This window comes from Carassius carassius, chromosome 37 (assembly GCF_963082965.1).
Source record: "Carassius carassius chromosome 37, fCarCar2.1, whole genome shotgun sequence".
In the NCBI taxonomy this organism is placed as follows: domain Eukaryota; kingdom Metazoa; phylum Chordata; class Actinopteri; order Cypriniformes; family Cyprinidae; genus Carassius; species Carassius carassius.
Genome location: NC_081791.1, coordinates 46937 through 71509, shown reverse-complemented (window position 1 = coordinate 71509; position 24573 = coordinate 46937). Strand labels below are relative to the sequence as shown.

The following is a 24573-nucleotide window of genomic DNA, read 5'->3' as shown; positions in this document are numbered from 1 at the left end:
ATGTATCGAATTCGGTGTGTTTGGTTAAAGGGAGTCAACTAAAACCAGCGTTGGGAAGCAGTTTCCAGGCCAGTAATGGAAGTCGCCCATCCTTCCTTTGTTGGGGTTTACGGAGGGCTAACCGTTGGTGAGGATGGTAGAGACGCAAATTGTACCTCTGGCTGGCCGCCTGGGTCTTCATACTTACCTGGCAGGGGAGACACCATGATCAAGAAGGCGGTTCACCCAGGGCGAGGCTTGTCCATTGCACTACGGCCATGCTGACCCCTGCGAATTCCCCAAATGTGGGAATCTCGACTGCATAATTTATGGTAGTGGGGGACTGCGTTCGCGCTCTCCCCTGAATTAACTGGTGAAACAAAGCAGAAAGATCTATCTCAGTTACTCTTTAGTTTCAGAATGATGAGCCCTGCCACATGCTGGGTATGTGTTTTGAGCTCATGAAACAAAATCACTTACGCTCTTGAAATATCGGTCCCTGGTGTGTGGTTTAGTTCGAATTTTGCACAGACCTCACTTTGCAAGTTGATTGGATTGACTGCAGCCTAGCTGTAGCTGTCTCCATGTTTGTTTTTCGTTGTGCTTTTTCAAATCATATTAGTTCTTTTCCGCTTACAGCGCCACCTAGTGGCCTGTCGCAGCGCCCTTTTACACCTGACCGCTGACTGAGCCCCTGCACAGGTGTGCCGATTTGGGTGAAGGGATCTCACTCCGTTTGGGAGTTACGAGCGATGCCGTACTCTCTGTCGCCGCAGAGCCAGCGTCAGGCCGATCGGGGCGAGGCCCGGTGACGTTGCAGACGGGGGAGGGTACTACCATCACACAGCGTTTCAGGTGTTTCCATCTTTGTTTGATGGTCCTTTTACATTTCAATTTTCTTATTTTTCCGCTTACAGCGCCACCTAGTGGCCTGTCGCAGCGCCCTTTTACACCTGACCGCTGACTGAGCCCCTGCACAGGTGTGCCGATTTGGGTGAAGGGATCTCACTCCTTCCTGGAGTTATAGCCATTTGAGCCACCTCGGCCACACCACCTTGGCACGTTTTGAGGTCCCCTCGCCAAGGTGAATGGAAATTTCCACTTTTTTTGGATGATTATTGACAGTCAGACTCCAGAGAAGCATTCTGTGCTGATCTGGGTGGGACTGGGCCAAATACCTGCCGCTAGTTTGCAAAAGAAGGTTTTCGACAAAATCCCAAATACCCGAAAATTTCTTCAGAGCGACGAGCCAATCTGAGACCTGCATTTCGTTCGGCTCGAGCCAAGGATTCCGATGACATAAGGCACGTGGCTCTGCGACGAACCGTTTGGGAGTTACGAGCGATGCCGTACTCTCTGTCGCCGCGGAGCCAGCGTCAGGCCGATCGGGGCGAGGCCCGGTGACGTTGCAGACGGGGGAGGGTACTACCATCACACAGCGTTTCAGGTGTTTCCATCTTTGTTTGATGGTCCTTTTACATTTCAATTTTCTTATTTTTCCGCTTACAGCGCCACCTAGTGGCCTGTCGCAGCGCCCTTTTACACCTGACCGCTGACTGAGCCCCTGCACAGGTGTGCCGATTTGGGTGAAGGGATCTCACTCCTTCCTGGAGTTATAGCCATTTGAGCCACCTCGGCCACACCACCTTGGCACGTTTTGAGGTCCCCTCGCCAAGGTGAATGGAAATTTCCACTTTTTTTGGATGATTATTGACAGTCAGACTCCAGAGAAGCATTCTGTGCTGATCTGGGTGGGACTGGGCCAAATACCTGCCGCTAGTTTGCAAAAGAAGGTTTTCGACAAAATCCCAAATACCCGAAAATTTCGTCAGAGCGACGAGCCAATCTGAGACCTGCATCTCGTTCGGCTCGAGCCAAGGATTCCGATGACATAAGGCACGTGGCTTTGCGACGAACCGTTTGGGAGTTACGAGCGATGCCGTACTCTCTGTCGCTGCAGAGCCAGCGTCAGGCCGATCGGGGCGAGGCCCGGTGACGTTGCAGACGGGGGAGGGTACTACCATCACACAGCGTTTCAGGTGTTTCCATCTTTGTTTGATGGTCCTTTTACATTTCATTTTTCTTATTTTTCCGCTTACAGCGCCACCTAGTGGCCTGTCGCAGCGCCCTTTTACACCTGACCGCGGACTGAGCCCCTGCACAGGTGTGCCGATTTGGGTGAAGGGATCTCACTCCTTCCTGGAGTTATAGCCATTTGAGCCACCTCGGCCACACCACCTTGGCACGTTTTGAGGTCCCCTCGCCAAGGTGAATGGAATTTCCACTTTTTTTGGATGATTATTGACAGTCAGACTCCAGAGAAGCATTCTGTGCTGATCTGGGCGGGACTGGGCCAAATACCTGCCGCTAGTTTGCAAAAGAAGGTTTTCGACAAAATCCCAAATACCCGAAAATTTCGTCAGAGCGACGAGCCAATCTGAGACCTGCATCTCGTTCGGCTCGAGCCAAGGATTCCGATGACATAAAGCACGTGGCTTTGCGACGAACCGTTTGGGAGTTACGAGCGATGCCGTACTCTCTGTCGCCGCAGAGCCAGCGTCAGGCCGATCGGGGCGAGGCCCGGTGACGTTGCAGACGGGGGAGGGTACTACCATCACACAGCGTTTCAGGTCTCCCAGACTTACCAAAGCCGAGATGGGCATCGTCGTGTCCGGCTTCTTCCCCGCTGCATCAAATCAACATCGCTTCTCGGCCTTTTGGCTAAGATCAAGTGTAGTATCTGTTCTTATCAGTTTAATATCTGATACGTCCCCCATCCGGGGACTACATATTAAATGGATTTTTAGATCACGGAGCTGGAGCCGGGGCTTGCTCCGTCCATTCCACGCATCGGCCTGGTATTGCAGTGTCTCCAGGAACGGTGTGCTTTCCCGTTTTCGGGAATGCCATTTATTGTGACGAATAGCAGTGCAAGTAATGAGGTCTGCCTTTGCAGGTCCTGTGGTTTATTGCGGACTCTCTTCTGAGGCACCCCCCTGAGGTGTTGGACTCTTCCACTAACGATGCTCCCACCTGAGGTCTCGGAGTCTTTCACTGACGAGGTGATGTATCGAATTCGGTGTGTTTGGTTAAAGGGAGTCAACTAAAACCAGCGTTGGGAAGCAGTTTCCAGGCCAGTAATGGAAGTCGCCCATCCTTCCTTTGTTGGGGTTTACGGAGGGCTAACCGTTGGTGAGGATGCTAGAGACGCAAATTGTACCTCTGGCTGGCCGCCTGGGTCTTCATACTTACCTGGCAGGGGAGACACCATGATCAAGAAGGCGGTTCACCCAGGGCGAGGCTTGTCCATTGCACTACGGCCATGCTGACCCCTGCGAATTCCCCAAATGTGGGAATCTCGACTGCATAATTTATGGTAGTGGGGGACTGCGTTCGCGCTCTCCCCTGAATTAACTGGTGAAACAAAGCAGAAAGATCTATCTCAGTTACTCTTTAGTTTCAGAATGATGAGCCCTGCCACATGCTGGGTATGTGTTTTGAGCTCATGAAACAAAATCACTTACGCTCTTGAAATATCGGTCCCTGGTGTGTGGTTTAGTTCGAATTTTGCACAGACCTCACTTTGCAAGTCGATTGGATTGACTGCAGCCTAGCTGTAGCTGTCTCCATGTTTGTTTTTCGTTGTGCTTTTTCAAATCATATTAGGTCTTTTCCGCTTACAGCGCCACCTAGTGGCCTGTCGCAGCGCCCTTTTACACCTGACCGCTGACTGAGCCCCTGCACAGGTGTGCCGATTTGGGTGAAGGGATCTCACTCCTTCCTGGAGTTATAGCCATTTGAGCCACCTCGGCCACACCACCTTGGCACGTTTTGAGGTCCCCTCGCCAAGGTGAATGGAATTTCCACTTTTTTTGGATGATTATTGACAGTCAGACTCCAGAGAAGCATTCTGTGCTGATCTGGGTGGGACTGGGCCAAATACCTGCCGCTAGTTTGCAAAAGAAGGTTTTCGACAAAATCCCAAATACCCGAAAATTTCGTCAGAGCGACGAGCCAATCTGAGACCTGCATCTCGGTCGGCTCGAGCCAAGGATTCCGATGACATAAGGCACGTGGCTCTGCGACGAACCGTTTGGGAGTTACGAGCGATGCCGTACTCTCTGTCGCCGCAGAGCCAGCGTCAGGCCGATCGGGGCGAGGCCCGGTGACGTTGCAGACGGGGGAGGGTACTACCATCATACAGCGTTTCAGGTGTTTCCATCTTTGTTTGATGGTCCTTTTACATTTCAATTCTCTTATTTTTCCGCTTACAGCGCCACCTAGTGGCCTGTCGCAGCGCCCTTTTACACCTGACCGCTGACTGAGCCCCTGCACAGGTGTGCCGATTTGGGTGAAGGGATCTCACTCCTTCCTGGAGTTATAGCCATTTGAGCCACCTCGGCCACACCACCTTGGCACGTTTTGAGGTCCCCTCGCCAAGGTGAATGGAAATTTCCACTTTTTTTGGATGATTATTGACAGTCAGACTCCAGAGAAGCATTCTGTGCTGATCTGGGTGGGACTGGGCCAAATACCTGCCGCTAGTTTGCAAAAGAAGGTTTTCGACAAAATCCCAAATACCCGAAAATTTCGTCAGAGCGACGAGCCAATCTGAGACCTGCATCTCGTTCGGCTCGAGCCAAGGATTCCGATGACATAAGGCACGTGGCTCTGCGACGAACCGTTTGGGAGTTACGAGCGATGCCGTACTCTCTGTCGCCGCAGAGCCAGCGTCAGGCCGATCGGGGCGAGGCCCGGTGACGTTGCAGACGGGGGAGGGTACTAACATCACACAGCGTTTCAGGTGTTTCCATCTTTGTTTGATGGTCCTTTTACATTTCAATTTTCTTATTTTTCCGCTTACAGCGCCACCTAGTGGCCTGTCGCAGCGCCCTTTTACACCTGAACGCTGACTGAGCCCCTGCACAGGTGTGCCGATTTGGGTGAAGGGATCTCACTCCTTCCTGGAGTTATAGCCATTTGAGCCACCTCGGCCACACCACCTTGGCACGTTTTGAGGTCCCCTCGCCAAGGTGAATGGAAATTTCCACTTTTTTTGGATGATTATTGACAGTCAGACTCCAGAGAAGCATTCTGTGCTGATCTGGGTGGGACTGGGCCAAATACCTGCCGCTAGTTTGCAAAAGAAGGTTTTCGACAAAATCCCAAATACCCGAAAATTTCGTCAGAGCGACGAGCCAATCTGAGACCTGCATCTCGTTCGGCTCGAGCCAAGGATTCCGATGACATAAGGCACGTGGCTTTGCGACGAACCGTTTGGGAGTTACGAGCGATGCCGTACTCTCTGTCGCTGCAGAGCCAGCGTCAGGCCGATCGGGGCGAGGCCCGGTGACGTTGCAGACGGGGGAGGGTACTACCATCACACAGCGTTTCAGGTGTTTCCATCTTTGTTTGATGGTCCTTTTACATTTCATTTTTCTTATTTTTCCGCTTACAGCGCCACCTAGTGGCCTGTCGCAGCGCCCTTTTACACCTGACCGCGGACTGAGCCCCTGCACAGGTGTGCCGATTTGGGTGAAGGGATCTCACTCCTTCCTGGAGTTATAGCCATTTGAGCCACCTCGGCCACACCACCTTGGCACGTTTTGAGGTCCCCTCGCCAAGGTGAATGGAATTTCCACTTTTTTTGGATGATTATTGACAGTCAGACTCCAGAGAAGCATTCTGTGCTGATCTGGGCGGGACTGGGCCAAATACCTGCCGCTAGTTTGCAAAAGAAGGTTTTCGACAAAATCCCAAATACCCGAAAATTTCGTCAGAGCGACGAGCCAATCTGAGACCTGCATCTCGTTCGGCTCGAGCCAAGGATTCCGATGACATAAAGCACGTGGCTTTGCGACGAACCGTTTGGGAGTTACGAGCGATGCCGTACTCTCTGTCGCCGCAGAGCCAGCGTCAGGCCGATCGGGGCGAGGCCCGGTGACGTTGCAGACGGGGGAGGGTACTACCATCACACAGCGTTTCAGGTCTCCCAGACTTACCAAAGCCGAGATGGGCATCGTCGTGTCCGGCTTCTTCCCCGCTGCATCAAATCAACATCGCTTCTCGGCCTTTTGGCTAAGATCAAGTGTAGTATCTGTTCTTATCAGTTTAATATCTGATACGTCCCCCATCCAGGGACTACATATTAAATGGATTTTTAGATCACGGAGCTGGAGCCGGGGCTTGCTCCGTCCATTCCACGCATCGGCCTGGTATTGCAGTGTCTCCAGGAACGGTGTGCTTTCCCGTTTTCGGGAATGCCATTTATTGTGACGAATAGCAGTGCAAGTAATGAGGTCTGCCTTTGCAGGTCCTGTGGTTTATTGCGGACTCTCTTCTGAGGCACCCCCCTGAGGTGTTGGACTCTTCCACTAACGATGCTCCCACCTGAGGTCTCGGAGTCTTTCACTGACGAGGTGATGTATCGAATTCGGTGTGTTTGGTTAAAGGGAGTCAACTAAAACCAGCGTTGGGAAGCAGTTTCCAGGCCAGTAATGGAAGTCGCCCATCCTTCCTTTGTTGGGGTTTACGGAGGGCTAACCGTTGGTGAGGATGGTAGAGACGCAAATTGTACCTCTGGCTGGCCGCCTGGGTCTTCATACTTACCTGGCAGGGGAGACACCATGATCAAGAAGGCGGTTCACCCAGGGCGAGGCTTGTCCATTGCACTACGGCCATGCTGACCCCTGCGAATTCCCCAAATGTGGGAATCTCGACTGCATAATTTATGGTAGTGGGGGACTGCGTTCGCGCTCTCCCCTGAATTAACTGGTGAAACAAAGCAGAAAGATCTATCTCAGTTACTCTTTAGTTTCAGAATGATGAGCCCTGCCACATGCTGGGTATGTGTTTTGAGCTCATGAAACAAAATCACTTACGCTCTTGAAATATCGGTCCCTGGTGTGTGGTTTAGTTCGAATTTTGCACAGACCTCACTTTGCAAGTCGATTGGATTGACTGCAGCCTAGCTGTAGCTGTCTCCATGTTTGTTTTTCGTTGTGCTTTTTCAAATCATATTAGGTCTTTTCCGCTTACAGCGCCACCTAGTGGCCTGTCGCAGCGCCCTTTTACACCTGAACGCTGACTGAGCCCCTGCACAGGTGTGCCGATTTGGGTGAAGGGATCTCACTCCTTCCTGGAGTTATAGCCATTTGAGCCACCTCGGCCACACCACCTTGGCACGTTTTGAGGTCCCCTCGCCAAGGTGAATGGAAATTTCCACTTTTTTTGGATGATTATTGACAGTCAGACTCCAGAGAAGCATTCTGTGCTGATCTGGGTGGGACTGGGCCAAATACCTGCCGCTAGTTTGCAAAAGAAGGTTTTCGACAAAATCCCAAATACCCGAAAATTTCGTCAGAGCGACGAGCCAATCTGAGACCTGCATCTCGTTCGGCTCGAGCCAAGGATTCCGATGACATAAGGCACGTGGCTTTGCGACGAACCGTTTGGGAGTTACGAGCGATGCCGTACTCTCTGTCGCTGCAGAGCCAGCGTCAGGCCGATCGGGGCGAGGCCCGGTGACGTTGCAGACGGGGGAGGGTACTACCATCACACAGCGTTTCAGGTGTTTCCATCTTTGTTTGATGGTCCTTTTACATTTCATTTTTCTTATTTTTCCGCTTACAGCGCCACCTAGTGGCCTGTCGCAGCGCCCTTTTACACCTGACCGCGGACTGAGCCCCTGCACAGGTGTGCCGATTTGGGTGAAGGGATCTCACTCCTTCCTGGAGTTATAGCCATTTGAGCCACCTCGGCCACACCACCTTGGCACGTTTTGAGGTCCCCTCGCCAAGGTGAATGGAATTTCCACTTTTTTTGGATGATTATTGACAGTCAGACTCCAGAGAAGCATTCTGTGCTGATCTGGGCGGGACTGGGCCAAATACCTGCCGCTAGTTTGCAAAAGAAGGTTTTCGACAAAATCCCAAATACCCGAAAATTTCGTCAGAGCGACGAGCCAATCTGAGACCTGCATCTCGTTCGGCTCGAGCCAAGGATTCCGATGACATAAAGCACGTGGCTTTGCGACGAACCGTTTGGGAGTTACGAGCGATGCCGTACTCTCTGTCGCCGCAGAGCCAGCGTCAGGCCGATCGGGGCGAGGCCCGGTGACGTTGCAGACGGGGGAGGGTACTACCATCACACAGCGTTTCAGGTCTCCCAGACTTACCAAAGCCGAGATGGGCATCGTCGTGTCCGGCTTCTTCCCCGCTGCATCAAATCAACATCGCTTCTCGGCCTTTTGGCTAAGATCAAGTGTAGTATCTGTTCTTATCACTGATAAGAACAGATACTACACTTGATCTTAGCCAAAAGGCCGAGAAGCGATGTTGATTTGATGCAGCGGGGAAGAAGCCGGACACGACGATGCCCATCTCGGCTTTGGTAAGTCTGGGAGACCTGAAACGCTGTGTGATGGTAGTACCCTCCCCCGTCTGCAACGTCACCGGGCCTCGCCCCGATCGGCCTGACGCTGGCTCTGCGGCGACAGAGAGTACGGCATCGCTCGTAACTCCCAAACGGTTCGTCGCAAAGCCACGTGCCTTATGTCATCGGAATCCTTGGCTCGAGCCGAACGAGATGCAGGTCTCAGATTGGCTCGTCGCTCTGACGAAATTTTCGGGTATTTGGGATTTTGTCGAAAACCTTCTTTTGCAAACTAGCGGCAGGTATTTGGCCCAGTCCCACCCAGATCAGCACAGAATGCTTCTCTGGAGTCTGACTGTCAATAATCATCCAAAAAAAGTGGAAATTTCCATTCACCTTGGCGAGGGGACCTCAAAACGTGCCAAGGTGGTGTGGCCGAGGTGGCTCAAATGGCTATAACTCCAGGAAGGAGTGAGATCCCTTCACCCAAATCGGCACACCTGTGCAGGGGCTCAGTCAGCGGTGAGGTGTAAAAGGGCCCTGCGTCAGGCCACTAGGTGGCGCTGTAAGCGGAAAAATAAGAAAAATGAAATGTAAAAGGACCATCAAACAAAGATGGAAACACCTGAAACGCTGTGTGATGGTAGTACCCTCCCCCGTCTGCAACGTCACCGGGCCTCGCCCCGATCGGCCTGACGCTGGCTCTGCGGCGACAGAGAGTACGGCATCGCTCGTAACTCCCAAACGGTTCGTCGCAGAGCCACGTGCCTTATGTCATCGGAATCCTTGGCTCGAGCCGAACGAGATGCAGGTCTCAGATTGGCTCGTCGCTCTGACGAAATTTTCGGGTATTTGGGATTTTGTCGAAAACCTTCTTTTGCAAACTAGCGGCAGGTATTTGGCCCAGTCCCACCCAGATCAGCACAGAATGCTTCTCTGGAGTCTGACTGTCAATAATCATCCAAAAAAAGTGGAAATTTCCATTCACCTTGGCGAGGGGACCTCAAAACATGCCAAGGTGGTGTGGCCGAGGTGGCTCAAATGGCTATAACTCCAGGAAGGAGTGAGATCCCTTCACCCAAATTGGCACACCTGTGCAGGGGCTCAGTCAGCGGTCAGGTGTAAAAGGGCGCTGCGACAGGCCACTAGGTGGCGCTGTAAGCGGAAAAATAAGAAAAATGAAATGTAAAAGGACCATCAAACAAAGATGGAAACACCTGAAACGCTGTGTGATGGTAGTACCCTCCCCCGTCTGCAACGTCACCGGGCCTCGCCCCGATCGGCCTGACGCTGGCTCTGCGGCGACAGAGAGTACGGCATCCCTCGTAACTCCCAAACGGTTCGTCGCAGAGCCACGTGCCTTATGTCATCGGAATCCTTGGCTCGAGCCGAACGAGATGCAGGTCTCAGATTGGCTCGTCGCTTTGACGAAATTTTCGGGTATTTGGGATTTTGTCGAAAACCTTCTTTTGCAAACTAGCGGCAGGTATTTGGCCCAGTCCCACCCAGATCAGCACAGAATGCTTCTCTGGAGTCTGACTGTCAATAATCATCCAAAAAAAGTGGAAATTTCCATTCACCTTGGCGAGGGGACCTCAAAACGTGCCAAGGTGGTGTGGCCGAGGTGGCTCAAATGGCTATAACTCCAGGAAGGAGTGAGATCCCTTCACCCAAATCGGCACACCTGTGCAGGGGCTCAGTCAGCGGTCAGGTGTAAAAGGGCGCTGCGACAGGCCACTAGGTGGCGCTGTAAGCGGAAAAATAAGAAAATTGAAATGTAAAAGGACCATCAAACAAAGATGGAAACACCTGAAACGCTGTGTGATGGTAGTACCCTCCCCCGTCTGCAACGTCACCGGGCCTCGCCCCGATCGGCCTGACGCTGGCTCTGCGGCGACAGAGAGTACGGCATCCCTCGTAACTCCCAAACGGTTCGTCGCAGAGCCACGTGCCTTATGTCATCGGAATCCTTGGCTCGAGCCGAACGAGATGCAGGTCTCAGATTGGCTCGTCGCTTTGACGAAATTTTCGGGTATTTGGGATTTTGTCGAAAACCTTCTTTTGCAAACTAGCGGCAGGTATTTGGCCCAGTCCCACCCAGATCAGCACAGAATGCTTCTCTGGAGTCTGACTGTCAATAATCATCCAAAAAAAGTGGAAATTTCCATTCACCTTGGCGAGGGGACCTCAAAACGTGCCAAGGTGGTGTGGCCGAGGTGGCTCAAATGGCTATAACTCCAGGAAGGAGTGAGATCCCTTCACCCAAATCGGCACACCTGTGCAGGGGCTCAGTCAGCGGTCAGGTGTAAAAGGGCGCTGCGACAGGCCACTAGGTGGCGCTGTAAGCGGAAAAATAAGAAAATTGAAATGTAAAAGGACCATCAAACAAAGATGGAAACACCTGAAACGCTGTGTGATGGTAGTACCCTCCCCCGTCTGCAACGTCACCGGGCCTCGCCCCGATCGGCCTGACGCTGGCTCTGCGGCGACAGAGAGTACGGCATCGCTCGTAACTCCCAAACGGTTCGTCGCAGAGCCACGTGCCTTATGTCATCGGAATCCTTGGCTCGAGCCGAACGAGATGCAGGTCTCAGATTGGCTCGTCGCTCTGACGAAATTTTCGGGTATTTGGGATTTTGTCGAAAACATTCTTTTGCAAACTAGCGGCAGGTATTTGGCCCAGTCCCACCCAGATCAGCACAGAATGCTTCTCTGGAGTCTGACTGTCAATAATCATCCGAAAAAAGTGGAAATTTCCATTCACCTTGGCGAGGGGACCTCAAAACGTGCCAAGGTGGTGTGGCCGAGGTGGCTCAAATGGCTATAACTCCAGGAAGGAGTGAGATCCCTTCACCCAAATCGGCACACCTGTGCAGGGGCTCAGTCAGCGGTCAGGTGTAAAAGGGCGCTGCGACAGGCCACTAGGTGGCGCTGTAAGCGGAAAAGAACTAATATGATTTGAAAAAGCACAACGAAAAACAAACATGGAGACAGCTACAGCTAGGCTGCAGTCAATCCAATCGACTTGCAAAGTGAGGTCTGTGCAAAATTCGAACTAAACCACACACCAGGGACCGATATTTCAAGAGCGTAAGTGATTTTGTTTCATGAGCTCAAAACACATACCCAGCATGTGGCAGGACTCATCATTCTGAAACTAAAAAGTAACTGAGATAGATCTTTCTGCTTTGTTTCACCAGTTAATTCAGGGGAGAGCGCGAACGCAGTCCCCCACTACCATAAATTATGCAGTCGAGATTCCCACATTTGGGGAATTCGCAGGGGTCAGCATAGCCGTAGTGCAATGGACAAGCCTCGCCCTGGGTGAACCGCCTTCTTGATCATGGTGTCTCCCCTGCCAGGTAAGTATGAAAACCCAGGCGGCCAACCAGAGGTACAATTTGCGTCTCTACCATCCTCACCAACGGTTAGCCCTCCGTAAACCCCAACAAAGGAAGGATGGGCGACTTCCATTACTGGCCTGGAAACTGCTTCCCAACGCTGGTTTTAGTTGACTCCCTTTACCCAAACACACCGAATTCGATACATCACCTCGTCAGTGAAAGACTCCGAGACCTCAGGTGGGAGCATCGTTAGTGGAAGAGTCCAACACCTCAGGGGGGTGCCTCAGAAGAGAGTCCGCAATAAACCACAGGACCTGCAAAGGCAGACCTCATTACTTGCTCTGCTATTCGTCACAATAAATGGCATTCCCGAAAAAGGGAAAGCACACCGTTCCTGGAGACATTGCAATACCAGGCCGATGCGTGGAATGGACGGGGCAAGCCCCGGCTCCAGCTCCGTGATCTAAAAATCCATTTAATATGTAGTCCCCGGATGGGGGACGTATCAGATATTAAACTGATAAGAACAGATACTACACTTGATCTTAGCCAAAAGGCCGAGAAGCGATGTTGATTTGATGCAGCGGGGAAGAAGCCGGACACGACGATGCCCATCTCGGCTTTGGTAAGTCTGGGAGACCTGAAACACTGTGTGATGGTAGTACCCTCCCCCGTCTGCAACGTCACCGGGCCTCGCCCCGATCGGCCTGACGCTGGCTCTGCGGCGACAGAGAGTACGGCATCGCTCGTAACTCCCAAACGGTTCGTCGCAAAGCCACGTGCTTTATGTCATCGGAATCCTTGGCTCGAGCCGAACGAGATGCAGGTCTCAGATTGGCTCGTCTCTCTGACGAAATTTTCGGGTATTTGGGATTTTGTCGAAAACCTTCTTTTGCAAACTAGCGGCAGGTATTTGGCCCAGTCCCACCCAGATCAGCACAGAATGCTTCTCTGGAGTCTGACTGTCAATAATCATCCAAAAAAAGTGGAAATTTCCATTCACCTTGGCGAGGGGACCTCAAAACGTGCCAAGGTGGTGTGGCCGAGGTGGCTCAAATGGCTATAACTCCAGGAAGGAGTGAGATCCCTTCACCCAAATCGGCACACCTGTGCAGGGGCTCAGTCAGCGGTCAGGTGTAAAAGGGCGCTGCGACAGGCCACTAGGTGGCGCTGTAAGCGGAAAAATAAGAAAAATGAAATGTAAAAGGACCATCAAACAAAGATGGAAACACCTGAAACGCTGTGTGATGGTAGTACCCTCCCCCGTCTGCAACGTCACCGGGCCTCGCCCCGATCGGCCTGACGCTGGCTCTGCGGCGACAGAGAGTACGGCATCCCTCGTAACTCCCAAACGGTTCGTCGCAGAGCCACGTGCCTTATGTCATCGGAATCCTTGGCTCGAGCCGAACGAGATGCAGGTCTCAGATTGGCTCGTCGCTCTGACGAAATTTTCGGGTATTTGGGATTTTGTCGAAAACCTTCTTTTGCAAACTAGCGGCAGGTATTTGGCCCAGTCCCACCCAGATCAGCACAGAATGCTTCTCTGGAGTCTGACTGTCAATAATCATCCAAAAAAAGTGGAAATTTCCATTCACCTTGGCGAGGGGACCTCAAAACGTGCCAAGGTGGTGTGGCCGAGGTGGCTCAAATGGCTATAACTCCAGGAAGGAGTGAGATCCCTTCACCCAAATCGGCACACCTGTGCAGGGGCTCAGTCAGCGGTCAGGTGTAAAAGGGCGCTGCGACAGGCCACTAGGTGGCGCTGTAAGCGGAAAAATAAGAAAAATGAAATGTAAAAGGACCATCAAACAAAGATGGAAACACCTGAAACGCTGTGTGATGGTAGTACCCTCCCCCGTCTGCAACGTCACCGGGCCTCGCCCCGATCGGCCTGACGCTGGCTCTGCGGCGACAGAGAGTACGGCATCCCTCGTAACTCCCAAACGGTTCGTCGCAGAGCCACGTGCCTTATGTCATCGGAATCCTTGGCTCGAGCCGAACGAGATGCAGGTCTCAGATTGGCTCGTCGCTCTGACGAAATTTTCGGGTATTTGGGATTTTGTCGAAAACCTTCTTTTGCAAACTAGCGGCAGGTATTTGGCCCAGTCCCACCCAGATCAGCACAGAATGCTTCTCTGGAGTCTGACTGTCAATAATCATCCAAAAAAAGTGGAAATTTCCATTCACCTTGGCGAGGGGACCTCAAAACGTGCCAAGGTGGTGTGGCCGAGGTGGCTCAAATGGCTATAACTCCAGGAAGGAGTGAGATCCCTTCACCCAAATCGGCACACCTGTGCAGGGGCTCAGTCAGCGGTCAGGTGTAAAAGGGCGCTGCGACAGGCCACTAGGTGGCGCTGTAAGCGGAAAAGAACTAATATGATTTGAAAAAGCACAACGAAAAACAAACATGGAGACAGCTACAGCTAGGCTGCAGTCAATCCAATCGACTTGCAAAGTGAGGTCTGTGCAAAATTCGAACTAAACCACACACCAGGGACCGATATTTCAAGAGCGTAAGTGATTTTGTTTAATGAGCTCAAAACACATACCCAGCATGTGGCAGGACTCATCATTCTGAAACTAAAAAGTAACTGAGATAGATCTTTCTGCTTTGTTTCACCAGTTAATTCAGGGGAGAGCGCGAACGCAGTCCCCCACTACCATAAATTATGCAGTCGAGATTCCCACATTTGGGGAATTCGCAGGGGTCAGCATGGCCGTAGTGCAATGGACAAGCCTCGCCCTGGGTGAACCGCCTTCTTGATCATGGTGTCTCCCCTGCCAGGTAAGTATGAAAACCCAGGCGGCCAGCCAGAGGTACAATTTGCGTCTCTACCATCCTCACCAACGGTTAGCCCTCCGTAAACCCCAACAAAGGAAGGATGGGCGACTTCCATTACTGGCCTGGAAACTGCTTCCCAACGCTGGTTTTAGTTGACTCCCTTTAACCAAACACACCGAATTCGATACATCACCTCGTCAGTGAAAGACTCCGAGACCTCAGGTGGGAGCATCGTTAGTGGAAGAGTCCAACACCTCAGGGGGGTGCCTCAGAAGGGAGTCCGCAATAAACCACAGGACCTGCAAAGGCAGACCTCATTACTTGCTCTGCTATTCGTCACAATAAATGGCATTCCCGAAAAAGGGAAAGCACACCGTTCCTGGAGACATTGCAATACCAGGCCGTTGCGTGGAATGAACGGGGCAAGCCCCGGCTCCAGCTCCGTGATCTAAAAATCCATTTAATATGTAGTCCCCGGATGGGGGACGTATCAGATATTAAACTGATAAGAACAGATACTACACTTGATCTTAGCCAAAAGGCCGAGAAGCGATGTTGATTTGATGCAGCGGGGAAGAAGCCGGACACGACGATGCCCATCTCGGCTTTGGTAAGTCTGGGAGACCTGAAACGCTGTGTGATGGTAGTACCCTCCCCCGTCTGCAACGTCACCGGGCCTCGCCCCGATCGGCCTGACGCTGGCTCTGCAGCGACAGAGAGTACGGCATCGCTCGTAACTCCCAAACGGTTCGTCGCAAAGCCACGTGCCTTATGTCATCGGAATCCTTGGCTCGAGCCGAACGAGATGCAGGTCTCAGATTGGCTCGTCGCTCTGACGAAATTTTCGGGTATTTGGGATTTTGTCGAAAACCTTCTTTTGCAAACTAGCGGCAGGTATTTGGCCCAGTCCCATCCAGATCAGCACAGAATGCTTCTCTGGAGTCTGACTGTCAATAATCATCCAAAAAAAGTGGAAATTTCCATTCACCTTGGCGAGGGGACCTCAAAACGTGCCAAGGTGGTGTGGCCGAGGTGGCTCAAATGGCTATAACTCCAGGAAGGAGTGAGATCCCTTCACCCAAATCGGCACACCTGTGCAGGGGCTCAGTCAGCGGTCAGGTGTAAAAGGGCGCTGCGACAGGCCACTAGGTGGCGCTGTAAGCGGAAAAATAAGAAAAATGAAATGTAAAAGGACCATCAAACAAAGATGGAAACACCTGAAACGCTGTGTGATGGTAGTACCCTCCCCCGTCTGCAACGTCACCGGGCCTCGCCCCGATCGGCCTGACGCTGGCTCTGCGGCGACAGAGAGTACGGCATCCCTCGTAACTCCCAAACGGTTCGTCGCAGAGCCACGTGCCTTATGTCATCGGAATCCTTGGCTCGAGCCGAACGAGATGCAGGTCTCAGATTGGCTCGTCTCTCTGACGAAATTTTCGGGTATTTGGGATTTTGTCGAAAACCTTCTTTTGCAAACTAGCGGCAGGTATTTGGCCCAGTCCCACCCAGATCAGCACAGAATGCTTCTCTGGAGTCTGACTGTCAATAATCATCCAAAAAAAGTGGAAATTTCCATTCACCTTGGCGAGGGGACCTCAAAACGTGCCAAGGTGGTGTGGCCGAGGTGGCTCAAATGGCTATAACTCCAGGAAGGAGTGAGATCCCTTCACCCAAATCGGCACACCTGTGCAGGGGCTCAGTCAGCGGTGAGGTGTAAAAGGGCGCTGCGACAGGCCACTAGGTGGCGCTGTAAGCGGAAAAATAAGAAAAATGAAATGTAAAAGGACCATCAAACAAAGATGGAAACACCTGAAACGCTGTGTGATGGTAGTACCCTCCCCCGTCTGCAACGTCACCGGGCCTCGCCCCGATCGGCCTGACGCTGGCTCTGCGGCGACAGAGAGTACGGCATCCCTCGTAACTCCCAAACGGTTCGTCGCAGAGCCACGTGCCTTATGTCATCGGAATCCTTGGCTCGAGCCGAACGAGATGCAGGTCTCAGATTGGCTCGTCGCTCTGACGAAATTTTCGGGTATTTGGGATTTTGTCGAAAACCTTCTTTTGCAAACTAGCGGCAGGTATTTGGCCCAGTCCCACCCAGATCAGCACAGAATGCTTCTCTGGAGTCTGACTGTCAATAATCATCCAAAAAAAGTGGAAATTTCCATTCACCTTGGCGAGGGGACCTCAAAACGTGCCAAGGTGGTGTGGCCGAGGTGGCTCAAATGGCTATAACTCCAGGAAGGAGTGAGATCCCTTCACCCAAATCGGCACACCTGTGCAGGGGCTCAGTCAGCGGTCAGGTGTAAAAGGGCGCTGCGACAGGCCACTAGGTGGCGCTGTAAGCGGAAAAATAAGAAAAATGAAATGTAAAAGGACCATCAAACAAAGATGGAAACACCTGAAACGCTGTGTGATGGTAGTACCCTCCCCCGTCTGCAACGTCACCGGGCCTCGCCCCGATCGGCCTGACGCTGGCTCTGCGGCGACAGAGAGTACGGCATCCCTCGTAACTCCCAAACGGTTCGTCGCAGAGCCACGTGCCTTATGTCATCGGAATCCTTGGCTCGAGCCGAACGAGATGCAGGTCTCAGATTGGCTCGTCGCTCTGACGAAATTTTCGGGTATTTGGGATTTTGTCGAAAACCTTCTTTTGCAAACTAGCGGCAGGTATTTGGCCCAGTCCCACCCAGATCAGCACAGAATGCTTCTCTGGAGTCTGACTGTCAATAATCATCCAAAAAAAGTGGAAATTTCCATTCACCTTGGCGAGGGGACCTCAAAACGTGCCAAGGTGGTGTGGCCGAGGTGGCTCAAATGGCTATAACTCCAGGAAGGAGTGAGATCCCTTCACCCAAATCGGCACACCTGTGCAGGGGCTCAGTCAGCGGTCAGGTGTAAAAGGGCGCTGCGACAGGCCACTAGGTGGCGCTGTAAGCGGAAAAATAAGAAAAATGAAATGTAAAAGGACCATCAAACAAAGATGGAAACACCTGAAACGCTGTGTGATGGTAGTACCCTCCCCCGTCTGCAACGTCACCGGGCCTCGCCCCGATCGGCCTGACGCTGGCTCTGCGGCGACAGAGAGTACGGCATCCCTCGTAACTCCCAAACGGTTCGTCGCAGAGCCACGTGCCTTATGTCATCGGAATCCTTGGCTCGAGCCGAACGAGATGCAGGTCTCAGATTGGCTCGTCGCTCTGACGAAATTTTCGGGTATTTGGGATTTTGTCGAAAACCTTCTTTTGCAAACTAGCGGCAGGTATTTGGCCCAGTCCCACCCAGATCAGCACAGAATGCTTCTCTGGAGTCTGACTGTCAATAATCATCCAAAAAAAGTGGAAATTTCCATTCACCTTGGCGAGGGGACCTCAAAACGTGCCAAGGTGGTGTGGCCGAGGTGGCTCAAATGGCTATAACTCCAGGAAGGAGTGAGATCCCTTCACCCAAATCGGCACACCTGTGCAGGGGCTCAGTCAGCGGTCAGGTGTAAAAGGGCGCTGCGACAGGCCACTAGGTGGCGCTGTAAGCGGAAAAATAAGAAAAATGAAATGTAAAAGGACCATCAAACAAAGATGGAAACACCTGAAACGCTGTGTGATGGTAGTACCCTCCCCCGTCTGCAACGTCACCGGGCCTCGCCCCGATCGGCCTGACGCTGGCTCTGCGGCGACAGAGAGTACGGCATCCCTCGTAACTCCCAAACGGTTCGTCGCAGAGCCACGTGCCTTATGTCATCGGAATCCTTGGCTCGAGCCGAACGAGATGCAGGTCTCAGATTGGCTCGTCGCTCTGACGAAATTTTCGGGTATTTGGGATTTTGTCGAAAACCTTCTTTTGCAAACTAGCGGCAGGTATTTGGCCCAGTCCCACCCAGATCAGCACAGAATGCTTCTCTGGAGTCTGACTGTCAATAATCATCCAAAAAAAGTGGAAATTTCCATTCACCTTGGCGAGGGGACCTCAAAACGTGCCAAGGTGGTGTGGCCGAGGTGGCTCAAATGGCTATAACTCCAGGAAGGAGTGAGATCCCTTCACCCAAATCGGCACACCTGTGCAGGGGCTCAGTCAGCGGTCAGGTGTAAAAGGGCGCTGCGACAGGCCACTAGGTGGCGCTGTAAGCGGAAAAGAACTAATATGATTTGAAAAAGCACAACGAAAAACAAACATGGAGACAGCTACAGCTAGGCTGCAGTCAATCCAATCGACTTGCAAAGTGAGGTCTGTGCAAAATTCGAACTAAACCACACACCAGGGACCGATATTTCAAGAGCGTAAGTGATTTTGTTTAATGAGCTCAAAACACATACCCAGCATGTGGCAGGACTCATCATTCTGAAACTAAAAAGTAACTGAGATAGATCTTTCTGCTTTGTTTCACCAGTTAATTCAGGGGAGAGCGCGAACGCAGTCCCCCACTACCATAAATTATGCAGTCGAGATTCCCACATTTGGGGAATTCGCAGGGGTCAGCATGGCCGTAGTGCAATGGACAAGCCTCGCCCTGGGTGAACCGCCTTCTTGATCATGGTGTCTCCCCTGCCAGGTAAGTATGAAAACCCAGGCGGCCAGCCAGAGGTACAATTTGCGTCTCTACCATCCTCACCAACGGTTAGCCCTCCGTAAACCCCAACAAAGGAAGGATGGGCGACTTCCATTACTGGCCTGGAAACTGCTTCCCAACGCTGGTTTTAGTTGACTCCCTTTAACCAAACACACCGAATTCGATACATCACCTCGTCAGTGAAAGACTCCGAGACCTCAGGTGGGAGCATCGTTAGTGGAAGAGTCCAACACCTCAGGGGGGTGCCTCAGAAGAGAGTCCGCAATAAACCACAGGACCTGCAAAGGCAGACCTCATTACTTGCTCTGCTATTCGTCACAATAAATGGCATTCCCGAAAAAGGGAAAGCACACCGTTCCTGGAGACATTGCAATACCTAGCCGATGCGTGGAATGGACGGGGCAAGCCCCGGCTCCAGCTCCGTGATCTAAAAATCCATTTAATATGTAGTCCCCGGATGGGGGACGTATCAGATATTAAACTGATAAGAACAGATACTACACTTGATCTTAGCCAAAAGGCCGAGAAGCGATGTTGATTTGATGCAGCGGGGAAGAAGCCGGACACGACGATGCCCATCTCGGCTTTGGTAAGTCTGGGAGACCTGAAACGCTGTGTGATGGTAGTACCCTCCCCCGTCTGCAACGTCACCGGGCCTCGCCCCGATCGGCCTGACGCTGGCTCTGCGGCGACAGAGAGTACGGCATCGCTCGTAACTCCCAAACGGTTCGTCGCAAAGCCACGTGCTTTATGTCATCGGAATCCTTGGCTCGAGCCGAACGAGATGCAGGTCTCAGATTGGCTCGTCTCTCTGACGAAATTTTCGGGTATTTGGGATTTTGTCGAAAACCTTCTTTTGCAAACTAGCGGCAGGTATTTGGCCCAGTCCCACCCAGATCAGCACAGAATGCTTCTCTGGAGTCTGACTGTCAAGAATCATCCAAAAAAAGTGGAAATTTCCATTCACCTTGGCGAGGGGACCTCAAAACCTGCCAAGGTGGTGTGGCCGAGGTGGCTCAAATGGCTATAACTCCAGGAAGGAGTGAGATCCCTTCACCCAAATCGGCACACCTGTGCAGGGGCTCAGTCAGCGGTCAGGTGTAAAAGGGCGCTGCGACAGGCCACTAGGTGGCGCTGTAAGCGGAAAAATAAGAAAAATGAAATGTAAAAGGACCATCAAACAAAGATGGAAACACCTGAAACGCTGTGTGATGGTAGTACCCTCCCCCGTCTGCAACGTCACCGGGCCTCGCCCCGATCGGCCTGACGCTGGCTCTGCGGCGACAGAGAGTACGGCATCCCTCGTAACTCCCAAACGGTTCGTCGCAGAGCCACGTGCCTTATGTCATCGGAATCCTTGGCTCGAGCCGAACGAGATGCAGGTCTCAGATTGGCTCGTCGCTCTGACGAAATTTTCGGGTATTTGGGATTTTGTCGAAAACCTTCTTTTGCAAACTAGCGGCAGGTATTTGGCCCAGTCCCACCCAGATCAGCACAGAATGCTTCTCTGGAGTCTGACTGTCAATAATCATCCAAAAAAAGTGGAAATTTCCATTCACCTTGGCGAGGGGACCTCAAAACGTGCCAAGGTGGTGTGGCCGAGGTGGCTCAAATGGCTATAACTCCAGGAAGGAGTGAGATCCCTTCACCCAAATCGGCACACCTGTGCAGGGGCTCAGTCAGCGGTCAGGTGTAAAAGGGCGCTGCGACAGGCCACTAGGTGGCGCTGTAAGCGGAAAAATAAGAAAAATGAAATGTAAAAGGACCATCAAACAAAGATGGAAACACCTGAAACGCTGTGTGATGGTAGTACCCTCCCCCGTCTGCAACGTCACCGGGCCTCGCCCCGATCGGCCTGACGCTGGCTCTGCGGCGACAGAGAGTACGGCATCGCTCGTAACTCCCAAACGGTTCGTCGCAGAGCCACGTGCCTTATGTCATCGGAATCCTTGGCTCGAGCCGAACGAGATGCAGGTCTCAGATTGGCTCGTCGCTCTGACGAAATTTTCGGGTATTTGGGATTTTGTCGAAAACCTTCTTTTGCAAACTAGCGGCAGGTATTTGGCCCAGTCCCACCCAGATCAGCACAGAATGCTTCTCTGGAGTCTGACTGTCAATAATCATCCAAAAAAAGTGGAAATTTCCATTCACCTTGGCGAGGGGACCTCAAAACGTGCCAAGGTGGTGTGGCCGAGGTGGCTCAAATGGCTATAACTCCAAGAAGGAGTGAGATCCCTTCACCCAAATCAGCACACCTGTGCAGGGGCTCAGTCAGCGGTCAGGTGTAAAAGGGCGCTGCGTCAGGCCACTAGGTGGCGCTGTAAGCGGAAAAATAAGAAAATTGAAATGTAAAAGGACCATCAAACAAAGATGGAAACACCTGAAACGCTGTGTGATGGTAGTACCCTCCCCCGTCTGCAACGTCACCGGGCCTCGCCCCGGCTCTGCGGCGACAGAGAGTACGGCATCGCTCGTAACTCCCAAACGGTTCGTCGCAGAGCCACGTGCCTTATGTCATCGGAATCCTTGGCTCGAGCCGAACGAGATGCAGTTCTCAGATTGGCTCGTCGCTCCGACGAAATTTTCGGGTATTTGGGATTTTGTCGAAAACCTTCTTTTGCAAACTAGCGGCAGGTATTTGGCCCAGTCCCACCCAGATCAGCACAGAATGCTTCTCTGGAGTCTGACTGTCAATAATCATCCAAAAAAAGTGGAAATTTCCATTCACCTTGGCGAGGGGACCTCAAAACGTGCCAAGGTGGTGTGGCCGAGGTGGCTCAAATGGCTATAACTCCAGGAAGGAGTGAGATCCCTTCACCCAAATCGGCACACCTGTGCAGGGGCTCAGTCAGCGGTCAGGTGTAAAAGGGCGCTGCGACAGGCCACTAGGTGGCGCTGTAAGCGGAAAAATAAGAAAAATGAAATGTAAAAGGACCATCAAACAAAGATGGAAACACCTGAAACGCTGTGTGATGGTAGTACCCTCCCCCGTCTGCAACGTCACCGGGCCTCGCCCCGGCTCTGCGGCGACAGAGAGTACGGCATCGCTCGTAACTCCCAAACGGTTCGTCGCAGAGCCACGTGCCTTATGTCATCGGAATCCTTGGCTCGAGCCGAACGAGATGCAGTTCTCAGATTGGCTCGTCGCTCCGACGAAATTTTCGGGTATTTGGGATTTTGTCGAAAACCTTCTTTTGCAAACTAGCGGCAGGTATTTGGCCCAGTCCCACCCAGATCAGCACAGAATGCTTCTCTGGAGTCTGACTGTCAATAATCATCCAAAAAAAGTGGAAATTTCCATTCACCTTGGCGAGGGGACCTCAAAACGTGCCAAGGTGGTGTGGCCGAGGTGGCTCAAATGGCTATAACTCCAGGAAGGAGTGAGATCCCTTCACCCAAATCGGCACACCTGTGCAGGGGCTCAGTCAGCGGTCAGGTGTAAAAGGGCGCTGCGACAGGCCACTAGGTGGCGCTGTAAGCGGAAAAATAAGAAAAATGAAATGTAAAAGGACCATCAAACAAAGATGGAAACACCTGAAACGCTGTGTGATGGTAGTACCCTCCCCCGTCTGCAACGTCACCGGGCCTCGCCCCGATCGGCCTGACGCTGGCTCTGCGGCGACAGAGAGTACGGCATCCCTCGTAACTCCCAAACGGTTCGTCGCAGAGCCACGTGCCTTATGTCATCGGAATCCTTGGCTCGAGCCGAACGAGATGCAGGTCTCAGATTGGCTCGTCGCTCTGACGAAATTTTCGGGTATTTGGGATTTTGTCGAAAACCTTCTTTTGCAAACTAGCGGCAGGTATTTGGCCCAGTCCCACCCAGATCAGCACAGAATGCTTCTCTGGAGTCTGACTGTCAATAATCATCCAAAAAAAGTGGAAATTTCCATTCACCTTGGCGAGGGGACCTCAAAACGTGCCAAGGTGGTGTGGCCGAGGTGGCTCAAATGGCTATAACTCCAGGAAGGAGTGAGATCCCTTCACCCAAATCGGCACACCTGTGCAGGGGCTCAGTCAGCGGTCAGGTGTAAAAGGGCGCTGCGACAGGCCACTAGGTGGCGCTGTAAGCGGAAAAATAAGAAAAATGAAATGTAAAAGGACCATCAAACAAAGATGGAAACACCTGAAACGCTGTGTGATGGTAGTACCCTCCCCCGTCTGCAACGTCACCGGGCCTCGCCCCGATCGGCCTGACGCTGGCTCTGCGGCGACAGAGAGTACGGCATCCCTCGTAACTCCCAAACGGTTCGTCGCAGAGCCACGTGCCTTATGTCATCGGAATCCTTGGCTCGAGCCGAACGAGATGCAGGTCTCAGATTGGCTCGTCTCTCTGACGAAATTTTCGGGTATTTGGGATTTTGTCGAAAACCTTCTTTTGCAAACTAGCGGCAGGTATTTGGCCCAGTCCCACCCAGATCAGCACAGAATGCTTCTCTGGAGTCTGACTGTCAATAATCATCCAAAAAAAGTGGAAATTTCCATTCACCTTGGCGAGGGGACCTCAAAACGTGCCAAGGTGGTGTGGCCGAGGTGGCTCAAATGGCTATAACTCCAGGAAGGAGTGAGATCCCTTCACCCAAATCGGCACACCTGTGCAGGGGCTCAGTCAGCGGTGAGGTGTAAAAGGGCGCTGCGACAGGCCACTAGGTGGCGCTGTAAGCGGAAAAATAAGAAAAATGAAATGTAAAAGGACCATCAAACAAAGATGGAAACACCTGAAACGCTGTGTGATGGTAGTACCCTCCCCCGTCTGCAACGTCACCGGGCCTCGCCCCGATCGGCCTGACGCTGGCTCTGCGGCGACAGAGAGTACGGCATCCCTCGTAACTCCCAAACGGTTCGTCGCAGAGCCACGTGCCTTATGTCATCGGAATCCTTGGCTCGAGCCGAACGAGATGCAGGTCTCAGATTGGCTCGTCGCTCTGACGAAATTTTCGGGTATTTGGGATTTTGTCGAAAACCTTCTTTTGCAAACTAGCGGCAGGTATTTGGCCCAGTCCCACCCAGATCAGCACAGAATGCTTCTCTGGAGTCTGACTGTCAATAATCATCCAAAAAAAGTGGAAATTTCCATTCACCTTGGCGAGGGGACCTCAAAACGTGCCAAGGTGGTGTGGCCGAGGTGGCTCAAATGGCTATAACTCCAGGAAGGAGTGAGATCCCTTCACCCAAATCGGCACACCTGTGCAGGGGCTCAGTCAGCGGTCAGGTGTAAAAGGGCGCTGCGACAGGCCACTAGGTGGCGCTGTAAGCGGAAAAATAAGAAAAATGAAATGTAAAAGGACCATCAAACAAAGATGGAAACACCTGAAACGCTGTGTGATGGTAGTACCCTCCCCCGTCTGCAACGTCACCGGGCCTCGCCCCGATCGGCCTGACGCTGGCTCTGCGGCGACAGAGAGTACGGCATCCCTCGTAACTCCCAAACGGTTCGTCGCAGAGCCACGTGCCTTATGTCATCGGAATCCTTGGCTCGAGCCGAACGAGATGCAGGTCTCAGATTGGCTCGTCGCTCTGACGAAATTTTC

The 24573-nt window shown here is 52.3% G+C and overlaps 11 non-coding genes and 2 pseudogenes across 11 annotated transcripts; 6 read left to right on the top strand and 7 right to left on the bottom strand.

Moving 5' to 3' along the window:
* Positions 1-179: 179 nt before the first annotated feature.
* LOC132118888 (U1 spliceosomal RNA) lies at positions 180-343 on the top strand. Its single transcript, XR_009426055.1, has one exon. It is a non-coding gene; the product is annotated as a U1 spliceosomal RNA (small nuclear RNA).
* A 2337-nt stretch (positions 344-2680) lies between these two features.
* LOC132118773 (U2 spliceosomal RNA) lies at positions 2681-2871 on the top strand. Its single transcript, XR_009425995.1, has one exon. It is a non-coding gene; the product is annotated as a U2 spliceosomal RNA (small nuclear RNA).
* A 352-nt stretch (positions 2872-3223) lies between these two features.
* Positions 3224-3387, top strand: LOC132118887 (U1 spliceosomal RNA). Its single transcript, XR_009426054.1, has one exon. It is a non-coding gene; the product is annotated as a U1 spliceosomal RNA (small nuclear RNA).
* Positions 3388-6037: 2650 nt separating this feature from the next.
* Positions 6038-6228, top strand: LOC132118801 (U2 spliceosomal RNA). Its single transcript, XR_009426020.1, has one exon. It is a non-coding gene; the product is annotated as a U2 spliceosomal RNA (small nuclear RNA).
* Positions 6229-6580: 352 nt separating this feature from the next.
* On the top strand, positions 6581-6744 carry LOC132118886 (U1 spliceosomal RNA). The gene has a single exon (XR_009426053.1). It is a non-coding gene; the product is annotated as a U1 spliceosomal RNA (small nuclear RNA).
* Positions 6745-8211: 1467 nt separating this feature from the next.
* Positions 8212-8299, top strand: LOC132118861 (U2 spliceosomal RNA; annotated as a pseudogene).
* On the bottom strand, positions 8227-8314 carry LOC132118859 (U2 spliceosomal RNA; annotated as a pseudogene).
* A 3244-nt stretch (positions 8315-11558) lies between these two features.
* Positions 11559-11722, bottom strand: LOC132118719 (U1 spliceosomal RNA). Its single transcript, XR_009425947.1, has one exon. It is a non-coding gene; the product is annotated as a U1 spliceosomal RNA (small nuclear RNA).
* Positions 11723-12074: 352 nt separating this feature from the next.
* Positions 12075-12265, bottom strand: LOC132118768 (U2 spliceosomal RNA). The gene has a single exon (XR_009425990.1). It is a non-coding gene; the product is annotated as a U2 spliceosomal RNA (small nuclear RNA).
* Positions 12266-14325: 2060 nt separating this feature from the next.
* LOC132118885 (U1 spliceosomal RNA) lies at positions 14326-14489 on the bottom strand. The gene has a single exon (XR_009426052.1). It is a non-coding gene; the product is annotated as a U1 spliceosomal RNA (small nuclear RNA).
* A 352-nt stretch (positions 14490-14841) lies between these two features.
* On the bottom strand, positions 14842-15032 carry LOC132118808 (U2 spliceosomal RNA). The gene has a single exon (XR_009426027.1). It is a non-coding gene; the product is annotated as a U2 spliceosomal RNA (small nuclear RNA).
* A 3836-nt stretch (positions 15033-18868) lies between these two features.
* Positions 18869-19032, bottom strand: LOC132118884 (U1 spliceosomal RNA). Its single transcript, XR_009426051.1, has one exon. It is a non-coding gene; the product is annotated as a U1 spliceosomal RNA (small nuclear RNA).
* Positions 19033-19384: 352 nt separating this feature from the next.
* On the bottom strand, positions 19385-19575 carry LOC132118806 (U2 spliceosomal RNA). Its single transcript, XR_009426025.1, has one exon. It is a non-coding gene; the product is annotated as a U2 spliceosomal RNA (small nuclear RNA).
* Positions 19576-24573: the final 4998 nt, after the last annotated feature.